Below are 12,324 nucleotides of genomic sequence, written 5' to 3'. Positions count from 1 at the left end.
AAGCAGTGGCAGCTCCTGCCAAATCTCTCTCGGGGGTGATTGTTAAGATGATGACTAAGGTGACCCTTTTAATAGGTAAATTAACAGCTAACTAATCAGGCAAATGTTACATTGCATTGTTCAAATTAGTCAGCTAGCTAACATGATATTTTCACGCTGCACTGAACAATTAATATTTTTTTTGGTCATCTCAGTGAAACAATACCACCAGTAACCACTAGATGTCAGAATAACACACCTGCTCCTGGTATTTACTAGTGTGGCTCATCAGAAGCCAGGTAGGATAGAAAACTTGCTGGATAGTAGCTCTCCAGGACCGGAGTTGGTGACCCCTGCTGTACAGTGATTGTGGACAGCTATGTCCAAAATTTATAATTATTATCTACATTGACTGACCAATCTACTGTGGTTATAATCAGATATATTGTCATCTATCAGTTTGCACTCATAAAAACCTTCATCATGAAGAGCGATACCTGCTTTTCTGTTAATTACATAAAATTGAGTGAAGTCCTCGCTCTCACAATAATCTGATTCGGTCTTCATCAATTTATTCTGATTACTATGACCAGGGCCGGCCCAAGCCTTCAGGGGCCCTAAGCAGAATTTTATTTGGGGGCCCCTCTGTGCCACCAATATGACTAATTATTGTCAATCCTTTATTATTCGCACACTATAAATCTAACACACCCAATATAAATTTTATTTTTTTGTAGCTGTGTTGCTTACATCATATCAATGTTTTTACCCTTGCTATGATCTTCAATTGTAACAGCAGCAAACCCACAGGAGCAGTCAGGTGTTAATTTGCACTTTAACATTCAAAGTCTTGCAGTACCATTTGGCATACTTAATGTGGTGTACTGAAAAGTGGCAAAATAAACTAGTAGACAATGCTCTTACTGTAAACATTTTAACCACTTTAATTTTTCTTTTTTTACAACATGTAAAAAGTGCAATACAATCAACACAAATAAAATAAATAATAAAATATATGGCTAACGTTAACCACTTTACTTTTGGTCAGAAAATTTTGCAACATTTAAAAAGTGCAATACAATCAAGTACAATATAATAAATAATAAAATATAAAGCTAAATACCAAAGAACTACAAATTAGTCAAATACAAACAGGATATTTTTATATGAAAAGACAAACTAACTCAACTTTACATTCCACCTCAATATTCCACTTTCCTTAGAATTTGTGTTTCCTTGCTTTTCTGGAGGTAAAGTCGTTTATGATATCATTATAAGATGTCTAATGGGCAATTATGTTATTAATACTAATTAGTGCAAGTCCACTCAGTCTTTCTTGGGCCATGGAAGATCTCAAATAGTTTTTGATCAGTTTGAGTTTGGAAAAGCTCCGCTCTGCAGATGGAGAGTGCAGGCTATCCGGAGATAACAACAATAACAACAAACAACAGTTATTTTAACATCAACCTATATGGCACCGCAGCGAGCCATCTGTACACCTAAAACATTAAGACATAATGATATAATAACACAGACCCCAAACTTAGGCCAGTCCAGTGTAAGTAATGTTAAACTCTTATCAGTACCAAAGTTATAAAACAGAAGCTTATTTTTTATTATTCATCGGTAATTTTTGTCCGTCTCATCCTTTGCACGAGCATGAATCGACGAGCCGTTAGCTGCCGCTGGTGATCGCTTAAGCGGGTTTCAGACCGAACGCGGCATGCGCTGCGCTCACCGCGGGGTTTGCGCTTCCTCCTAAAAAACAGCGAGTGCGCTTAACGCGCCGCGCTTGCCGCGGGGCTCAGCGCAAGAAGTAGGCGTGGTTTTCTAAACTCTCCTGTTTTGTTGTTGTCCCGTCCCGCGGTCAGTCACGACAATGTATAAAAGAAAAGCACTAGCTCTGTTAGCACCAAGAAAGAATAGGCTGTGGGTGCATGAGACCCTCATATACAGAGAGCAGCTTGGGGAATTCAGGCTGGTAAAGGAGCTGAGGTAGCCTGGGGACTGGAGGGGGTCTATTCTGTGAGGATGGGGACATATTGTAGGAGGTGGCCCTCTCCCTGACATAAGGCTCCAGGAAGCTCATGATTGTTAAGTACTTCCAAATTATTTTCTGCTCTGCCCCTTGTTGGAGTCGAACTCTGCCAGGTCCGTTTATGAGAAGAGATTCACAGCACAGTCGAGGAGTAGTTGCAAGTCACCAGTTTATTGTCTATTCTGATTATAATCAGGGAGCGACCATCTGACATACATTCAGCATGTACAGGAAGAAACTCTAACCATAGCTGTCGGCTCTGGGTCTTTATACAGTAGGCCTTTTCGGGGTGTGGCCCCCCTTGTCTGTACTTTTCCATCTACGTGACTACAACATATTTCAACATTTGTTCTAGGTAGCCAGCGAGTACATATTCCCCCCCCCCCCCCCCTTAATATTGTGCAACAGTTTAAAACAAGCATTGGTTATCTGATGGATTCTTATCCTCCTCCACAGCACATAACTGGGCAACACAATAGACAACTACACACACAACTTAATTTCTTCCATCTGTAAATTATAAAAACATCTGTACCTCATGGCACATCTGCACCTTACCTGGTCTGCACCTATGGCACTTTATTTATTACATGGTAAATGCATATTCACTTCTGTATATAGATGTATATAAACTCATTTTTCCTCTTTTTATACTTATCCTCTGTTAGTACTTATATACTCATCCTACGTCTAGCACAGTCGGAGTTCAGCCAGGGAAACACATTTCACTGTATGTTGTACCAGCTATAACTACATGTGACAAATAAAGAATCTTGAATCTTGAATAAAGTGGTACAGTTTGCCGGGGTGGCTTCTCGGGTCAAGGCTATCATACAGCCGTAGCCCCAGGTGTCTGAGACATATAATGGGCCCGGTTCTGTGTAGAGCTGGGGTCTGGCCGAGGCGCAGGCCACACAGCCCTCCATCTGCTGTTCTTTCGCTGTCTGGGCAATCCAGGCCAACCAAAGGTTGCCATCCTTGTACCCAGTGGACAATCCCAAAATGTCCAAAGGATTTAGCCTGGTATAATCTATTTGAAGCACCCTGGTCCCATTGATGGACGGGGATACGTCAGGCCCTCCCGGGGGCTGTATAACCTCTCTGGGAGGGTCGACAAACCAAATGCGCACTATGCCCCAGGGGTCCTGTCCGGATTGATCAACGCCCACCAGAATGGTCAGCTGGTCCCCTGCTGTCGGGGGACGGTAATACTCTCCCACAGACAGCGCCAGTGGATTAAAGCCCAATTTTCCCGTAGAGGCTACTCTGGAGAAGGTACTGTAATGTTAGTCCACCAGTCCCTATTATATACTGGACCAAAGGGCTCCCAGGGCCCAGTATACTTAGCCACCATGTCCCAGTTGCCGCACCCCACGAACCAACGTCTCACCCACTGTTGACCAGTACTGCACCCAGTATGATAGTAATAATCTTAACAAAGCCACACATCATAACCCCGGTATGACGCATTCTGTTCCTGGCAATCCAGCACGTCACATAAGTCGAACACGAAAGTGGTGGGGGTGCCTCTTATGTACACACAATACATTGGTTCCCCCCACAAGTCCCCTTTTAATCTTGAATCTCTGCATCCTGGTCCTGATGATCTGCGACGGACGAGGTGATGAAAATCAGGCCAATTCACATCATAATCACGCTACAGACTCAACTACCATACATTTATTTAGCGTATAACATTTCAGTTTTTAAATGACCTGTGGCGTCACTAAGACCACATTAATAACACATTAATAACTGGACGGTGTTTCTATTAATCACATGATCAAGTCATTAAGTTCAATCAAGTCATTTGAGTTGAGGTAACATTAGTCATGTTGACCTTGAATGTGACAGATTGCTGGCTGCCCCAGTTATAAAGCAGATTGCATTTGATAAAGCCAAATTAGTGCAAACCCTTCTCGAGCCCATACAGAGTACAATACAGTGCCTGCAGTTTGAAAAAAAATGCCTTAACATGACAGAGTACTCCACAGAACATGGCCTGATGCTGATTGGACTATGATATTCAGATGCAAGGCAAACTGTCTACGTTAGAGTAACTGTCTACGCTAGAGTAACTGTCTACATTAGAGTAACGGTGTGGTAGATAATTCCCTCCCTTTCCCATTCTGGTGGTGCGTCGTCTGGTCGCCCTAAGGAACAGACTGCCCCTGCTTTAAAGGATGATACATGAATATGAAAATCACTAAATACATGCGTTAAATCAAACAGCACATAATATACTGGGTTCACCGTCCAATCAAACAGGCAATTACTGCAGTCAGCTAAGAGCTGCTAATGATCGTACTTACAGCAGTAATAGCAGTTATCCAGGTACAGAATGACTTCCTGCAGGTACTTGCACTCTGCATGTTCTCCCCATGTCATGTGAGTCTCCTCTGGTTACTCCAGGCCTCTACTGGGTCCAAAAACGTGGACAGGTGCCTTCTGGGATGGGTTTGACCCCATAGTTGATAAGTGATTAAAATCTTGTTTTCTGTGTCTTTGTAACATATGACAATGGATTCTCTGACCTGAAACAAGAGTTAACACAACTTATTCAAACATGTCATCCATGATACCATAAGTATGCTTTCCCGATTAAAAATGTGCCATTTTAACAGTATGATTTAATATTTCTAGCTAATTATTGTTCCTTGTTCTGCTTCTACAAAACTATGAGAGATTTGTACCCACTGTAACCCTTGTTTCTTGATGAGTGGGTAGCGTGTGCCAGTCTCCCTCTCTGACTGTGGGTAGTAAGCGGGCTACAGTTTCTGTAACGATTACGTTTAATAATCACCAACACGGCAGCACAACACCTTCCAACTTCTTCTCCCAGCCGCTCACCACTGTTCCCCTCTAAACCCGTCCCCCTGTGTACCCGGGCAGCTAGGAACTAATAAAACGGATAACCAAGAGAACATACTGAACCTAAATATAACACACGTAAATATAACCGAAATAATAAAGTGCTGTAACTGATTATAAATAAAATAAAATAATATTAAATCTGATCATTCAACATAACATTGTAATGTAAAATAAATATACATTAACCTCAATAAACAGTCTTCCCCTGCTGTGGTAGAAATGTCCTCATTTCAACAAATCACGTACGAACCAAAAAAAGAAATGGAAATGAAAACCCTGTATACGGCCAGTAACGACCAACCATCCAGTAACCAACAACTCAACATATGTACATTTCGTCAACTGTCGTTAAAGTTGGTCTTGGTTGTCTTAGCACAACACGACGTGAAACACTGACAAAGAAAACAGAGCATCTGCATAGTAGTAGTAGTCCATGGCCTGAGACATGCGCAAACATTCTGGCCTGTGCAAACGGTACAATATCAAATAAGAACATAAATCACAACACTTAAAGAACAACGAACATGTAGGGGCCATATGTGTCCCTCCAAAGCTCTTTAAGTGACAAAGTCCTTGTATTTAGCTGGCTGCCGAACCCAGCGTCCATAGCGGGACGTGACCTGCAGGGGCACCTGGGGCAATGAATTGGGCCTACGAACATCCATCGGGGCAACTGATGACGAGGGAAAGGGGAAAGAGGGGCAAGGACTGGGAGGCTGCGAACAGGGGGGAAAATTGTTCTGAGGAGCAGCCCTGGGTGGATTGGACACCGGCTGCATTCCAGCCGTGGCGGAAACATGTGGGGGAACAGGAGGGCGAAAAGGCAGGGCACCCGACAAAGCAGTAAGAGAAGAGGCTGAGGTCACTGCTCCACCCCCATCAGTTGGCACGGAGGGTGCCTGATTGTTGGCAGGAGAGGTTAGCAAAGTCCCTTTGTAGGTTTTTAGTCGATTATGGTGAACAATCCATGTCCGTGAGTGAGCGTTCCTAGGGTTGGTGATCTCATAGGTAACGCCAGGGTGTCCGTCTCTGCTCAACCGACGCTGGACCACAAATGGCCCCTTCCACCTGGGAGCAAGCTTGTTCATCTTTTGTGCTGGGTCATCCAGGAGAACAAGGTCACCCGGTTGGTGAGGGTGAAACACCACTTTCCTGTCATACTGAGCCTTTTGGTGCTGTTTGTTTGCACCACTGTTCAGGGCTGCATCCTTGAAAGCACATGACAATCGAACAGCAATCAGCTTGGCATATTCTGCTGGTGAACCAGGTGTGGGGGAAGTCACAACTGGACTACAGTTCAACACAATATCGAGCGGCAAGTTCGGTTCTCTGCCATGAACCAGAAAGAAGGGGGAAAATCCAGTGCTCGTATGAACACTTGAGTTGTAGGCGAGTTCAACTTGTGGCAAGTACTGATCCCACTCACCTCTAGAATGCGATATATACTTTGCAAGCTGATCTTTCAGCGTCCTGTTCAGTCTCTCTACCATACCATCGGACTGTGCATGATATGGAGATGTGCGTGTTTTGGCAATACCCAATAAGGCGCACAGATGCTTAATGAGGTCTGATTCAAACTGCCGTCCTTGGTCCGTGTGAATTGACTGCGGCAAGCCATGTTGTCTTATGTAGTCTTCAAAAATGCACTTTGCCACAGTAGTGGCACGCTGATCCTTCAATGGAAAGAGGTTAACATACCGTGTGAAATAGTCCATTACTGCCAGAACATACCTGTTACCTTGTGTGGTGACAGGCAGCTCAGTGATGTCTGCAGCAATCTTTTGGAAAGGTCTCTCTACTTGAATGGGCTGTAGCGGGGCTCTTTCATGTGGAGTGGGAGATCCACGTGTTTGGCATGGCAAGCATTCTGTACAAAACTTGTGAATGTCACGGGACATATATGGCCAGTAACAGATGCGTCTGGCCCTCAGCAGTGTGCGCTCTGCGCCTTGGTGACCACTAAATGGGTTACCATGCAGTGTTGCAAGAGCTGTGGGGATGAGAGTTGCGGGAAGAACAACTTGGAAGGAAGCAGGTGCACATGGGCCTGCTTTGATCTTCCTGCACAGGATCCCATGCCGAAGTACCAATCTGGGGAACTCATGCCAAAGTTTGGACGCACTGCCCTCTAGCCATGTGATGACTTCACTGAGACATCCATCCTCCCTCTGCTGGTCCCGCAACTTTACCAAGTCCACTGACAAAGTGTGACGGACTTCAGAGAAAAGTGGGGCAATGTTGTCATTCCTGTCACTGTCAACAGGGGCAATCCTGTCTCTGGAGGTGATAGTCGAGATAACACACTGAACAGCTTTGCTTTGAGTGTCAGTGTTGGGGCGACGGGACATGGCATCTGCATTGGCGTGTTGTTTACCTTCCCGGTATACGATGTTGTAGTCATATACATCCAGCTCGAGTATCCATCGACTGCGTCTGCCAGTCGGATCATTATCCACTGAAGATTTCTTTAGACTCAGGAGGGGCTTATGATCTGTGACCACTGTAAAAGAGCTACCGGACAAGAAGTGTTTAAAGTGCCTCACAGACCAAACAACTGCCCAAAGTTCCCGGTCAAAAGTAGACCACCTTCTTTCAGAAGAGCTGAGTGTATGACTTGCATAGGCTATGACGCGTTCCTTATTGTCTTGTCTTTGAGCCAGCACTGAGCCAATATTATCCTGTGACGCGTCTGTGTACAACAAGAAGGGCTGGGTGAAGATGGGATGTGCCACTACAGGTGGGCAAGTGAGAGCATGTTTCAATGACTGAAAAGCATCGTCACATTCAACAGTCCAACTGAATATTGCCCCTTTTTGGGTGAGAGCATGTAGTGGGGCAGCAATGAAAGAGAAGTTCCTGACAAACCTACGGTAGTAGGAACACAATCCAATAAATGCCCTCACCTCTGTAGTTGTTCTGGGTGTAGGCCATCCACAAACCTTTTCAAGGTTCCTTGCATCAGGCTGGAGTCCAGAACTGGAGACCACATGCCCCAGGAAGGTGACCTGTGGTTGTGCTATTTGGCACTTCCTGGCTTTCAACTTGAGACCAGCAGCACGGAACCGGCTGAACACCTCTCCAAGGCTTTGTAGGTGGTCCGCAAAGGAGCGACTGAACACAAGGACATCATCCAGGTAAATTAAACATTCCTTCCAATGCAGGCCATGGAGCACCAGCTCCATCAGTCTCTGAAAAGTGGGTGGAGCATTAGTGAGGCCCATGGGCATAACTTTAAATTGATATAGGCCACTGCCTGTGGTGAACGCAGTTTTCTCCTTGTCATGTGGATCAAGCTTGACCTGCCAATATCCACTTGATAAGTCCATTGTAGTGAACCAGCACGCACCGGACAGGCTGTCAAGTGCATCTGCTGGGCGTGGCAGGGGGTATGAATCTCTAATGGTCACTGCATTCAACTTCCTGTAATCAATACAGAATCTGTAGCTGGCATCTTTTTTTCGGACAAGAACAACAGGCGAGGACCAGGGGCTACAACTTTCCTCAATGATGTCCTGTGAAAGGAGCAGCTGCACCTGCCTGTCTATCTCCATTCTCATGTTGGGCGAGGTTCTGTATGCTCTCTGTTTGATGGGTGGAACCTCTCTGGTTTTGATGCAATGTTGGACTACGTCAGTGCGTCCATAGTCATGGTCATTAGCACTGAAAATGTCACTGTAAGTCAGCAGTAAAGTTTCAAGCTGCCGTCGCTGCTCAGGAGTAAGTTCTGCCTGATTAAGGTCAACATTTGGGACTGACTGTTGAGGAGAGGGCCCTGTGGTCGAAGCAACTGTGGCCACCTTAGCTTCTACTACACAGTAGTCATTGTTACTGTCTGTTCCTAGTGGATGGAAATCTCCTAGCCTAGTGTCACCTGGAACCTGGAGGTCAGCATTAGTTGGGTTCATAACCCTAACATAAATCAGTCCTGCCTGTACAGGAGCAAGCGTACGTGCAACTAACAGACCTTGGTAGCCTGGTGGATCTGGCTCTAGAATACCCGTATAATAGGCTTCAACCTCAGGCATGCCAACAGCTGGCTGAACCTTAGCTAGAAGGGTCATCTGTGACATGGCAGGAACTAAGACAGGAGCTAGGGTGACAGCGCTGCAGCTCAGAAGAACTGTCTCCGTAGCGCACAGGAGGGGGACACTAGTGCGATTCCCTACCTTGAAAATACCTTCACCCAAGTCAACAACAGCATGATGCAGGAGTAGGAAGTCCCAACCTAAGATCACCGGCTGTGTAATGTTCCTGATTACCTGGACTGTGTGGGTGAAAACCTCATTGCAGAGCCTAATGGTGATGGGAAGTGTGCCAAGGTTGTCTAAATAGTCACCAGTCACTGACCTAGGAAAGAGTTGAGAGCGCTGCATGGGTTTTGTTCTGAGAGATGGAATAGACATTCTAAAGGCCTCACTAATCAGTGATATGTCTGAACCTGTGTCCAGGTATACTGTAGTGGCAACGTTCTCAATAACTGTCATCACATAACACCTGTCGTTGGGCCTCATCACCCGCAGCAGCAGACACTTGGCCCTCAGCATCTGCTACCACTCTTTTCCCGAATCAGAGGGATCTTCCGTGAAACTCACACGATGGCTCCTTTCCCTATTCACGAGGTATCGTTCTCTGGCTGAGCGTGCTTGGGGTGAGTCATAGCTGGGTTTGCTAGTGTAATGTGGAGGAGAATAAGAGGCATGTCTAGAGGAGCCACCTCGGGGCGTTTCCCGTCCCCTGTAGGGGTCAGGTGAGTGGCGCCTGTCCGGGCTGTAGTTTCTGTAATGACCATAGCTGCTGGCAGAGTGGTAGTCACGCTGACGATATGGAGAAGGTGGAGGTGTAGGGGAGCAGTGTCCGTCACGGCGCGAATACCTGGGGCTCAGAGGATCGCCGTATGACCTGCTGGATCCGTGGTAGTTAGGTGCAGAGGAGTAGGTACCCCGTTCAGGAGACAGAGATGGGGAGCGTTGAGAACGTTCTCTCCCACGCTCATGTTTGAGTTCGGGTGCAGGGTTATATTCACGTCCGGAAAAACCAGCACGGGCAACACCGGAACTGGCGGAGGGCTGACGATGTCGCCCAAGCTGAGTGACTTCCAATTTAAGTGCACGAACATCATCTGAAAGCTGTTTAACAACATCAATAAGGTCTGGAGATGGGTCTGAGTGACGTTTGCTATGTTTGGTGGATACCATAGCTGAGAGTGGTTCACCCTGTGATGCAAGGGAAGTGGTAGGTGTAGGTGTTTGTGAAAACATTGGTGGAGGAAGGAGTTTTAAGGCTTCCTGTGCACGTTCCCACTTACATGCAACAGCCAATGCATCTTCCAGTGTGGCAGCACCATGTTCATGGCATTTTGCTTGAAGAATGGGATCCAGACCAGCAATAAATCTTCTGAAACGTTCCATTGTAATAGCTGGCTTACCGTAGTTAGGGAATGCTTCCAACACCAGCCTTGTAATTTCTGCCGCATAGACCTCTAAAGGCTCCTTGGGCGCACGCTGTCGGGCATTTACAAAAGTCTGAAAGTGAAGCAAAAATTCCTTCCGCCCAAAAACCTCATTTAGCTTAGCTGCACAATCCTCATAATCCTGCTGCACCTCTGGTGGCAAAGACAGCCAATAGGCTAATGCATCTCCACTAAGACGTGTTGGAAGAATAGTGGCAATATCTGGTGGCTGTCCATCTGCACAAGCTCTAACTGCTAGCTCCAGTCTAGTTTTCCACAGAGGAAAACTTTCTTTATCCTTACCATCTCCGTGAAAATATGGCGGCAACTCAACCCTGTAATGCACCACGGTCTTTGTTGTTGCGTCTCGTTGGGCCGCGCTGCGCGCACCGACATTTTGAAGCAGATCGTTATCCTCGCGATCATTAACAAACGACTGCAGCGACATACTTATGCACTAAGTATCCTACGACTATCAAAAAAAATTAAAATAGATAAGCGCTCCACTGTTGTACCTCAGGCAGCGCCTGTGTAACTGTGCAAGAGCCCGTGTTAATACACAAACAACTCACAGAGTGCACATGCACACTGCAGCCATTTTCCGCGCAGAACCGAGTTGAATGCCTTGGCGAATTATTCCGAAGATAAAGAAACACCGCTGCCACCAGCCTGTAACCCTTGTTTCTTGATGAGTGGGTAACGTGTGCCAGTCTCCCTCTCGGACTGTGGGTAGTAAGCGGGCTACAGTTTCTGTAACGATTACGTTTAATAATCACCAACACGGCAGCACAACACCTTCCAACTTCTTCTCCCAGCCGCTCACCACCGTTCCCCTCTAAACCCGTCCCCCTGTGTACCCGGGCAGCTAGGAACTAATAAAACGGATAACCAAGAGAACATACTGAACCAAAATATAACCGAAATAATAAAGTGCTGTAACTGATTATAAATAAAATAAAATAATATTAAATCTGATCATTCAACATAACATTGTAATGTAAAATAAATATACATTAACCTCAATAAAATTACTGCAAAGCATAATAATAATATAACATAAATCAGTGACATACACTTAATTAAAATAATCCAAAAATAATGTGCACAGTAAATAATGTTACACCACTAATCGCTTGACGTGCATTAAGTGTTGAATATCTGGATGAGGTGTTCAATTGAATGCAATGCTTGTGATCAGAAGGTTGTGGGTTCCAATCCTAAGATTATGAGAGTGATTTCACCATTGGGTACTTAAGCCAGTGTCTCTCGAATCAGTGTGGGGGGACACTCAGACGGTCCATGTTTTTGCTCTCTCCCAGTTCACTGAGAGTTGGGAGGGAGCAAACACCTGGACCGTCTGGCGGCCCCGAGGACTGGTTTGAGAAACACTGACTTAAGCAAGGCTATTAACTCTAATTGCTCATGGTGCTCTGCCTTCTCAAAGAGTGAAATTTACTGTTATTACTTATGTAACTCCTGCACTGCCAATTTTGCAATAAAAAAGGACATGGAAGCCTTGCAAACCAAGAATCATTGTTTAATAAGGATGTCTGTAGACTATTCAAAACGCAGGGAGCAGCCAAACTGTGATTTCATGGAAATTTTCAAAAAGGCATCAAGAAGGTAAAATACAAATATTCAGAACTACATCTGAACAGCAACATCTGCTAAGTCTGTCACAGACTAAAAATGCAACAGCTCTCCACCCTCATCCAAAGGGACACCCCAGTGCGTGAGAAATACCACAACTTCTTTGCTCACTTTGATAGAGGAAGCAGTGAACCTGCCAGCAGGACCTCAGCATCTGAGAGCTGGGCCAGTCAATCATACAGGCTGTCTGAGAGTGAGCAGATACTGAACCTCCACACCAGTCAGACACACACTGCACAGGCTCAGTGCCAGCAGGCAGTCAGGCTGGATGTAGTTTGGACTAATTGGACTCTCCCTGCCCAGAGACGTCTTACTGTATGTGGAAAAACTGCTA

Source organism: Paramormyrops kingsleyae, unplaced genomic scaffold, assembly GCF_048594095.1.
Source record: "Paramormyrops kingsleyae isolate MSU_618 unplaced genomic scaffold, PKINGS_0.4 ups38, whole genome shotgun sequence".
Taxonomy (NCBI): Eukaryota; Metazoa; Chordata; class Actinopteri; order Osteoglossiformes; family Mormyridae; genus Paramormyrops; species Paramormyrops kingsleyae.
Note: the sequence above shows the minus strand (reverse complement) of the source record.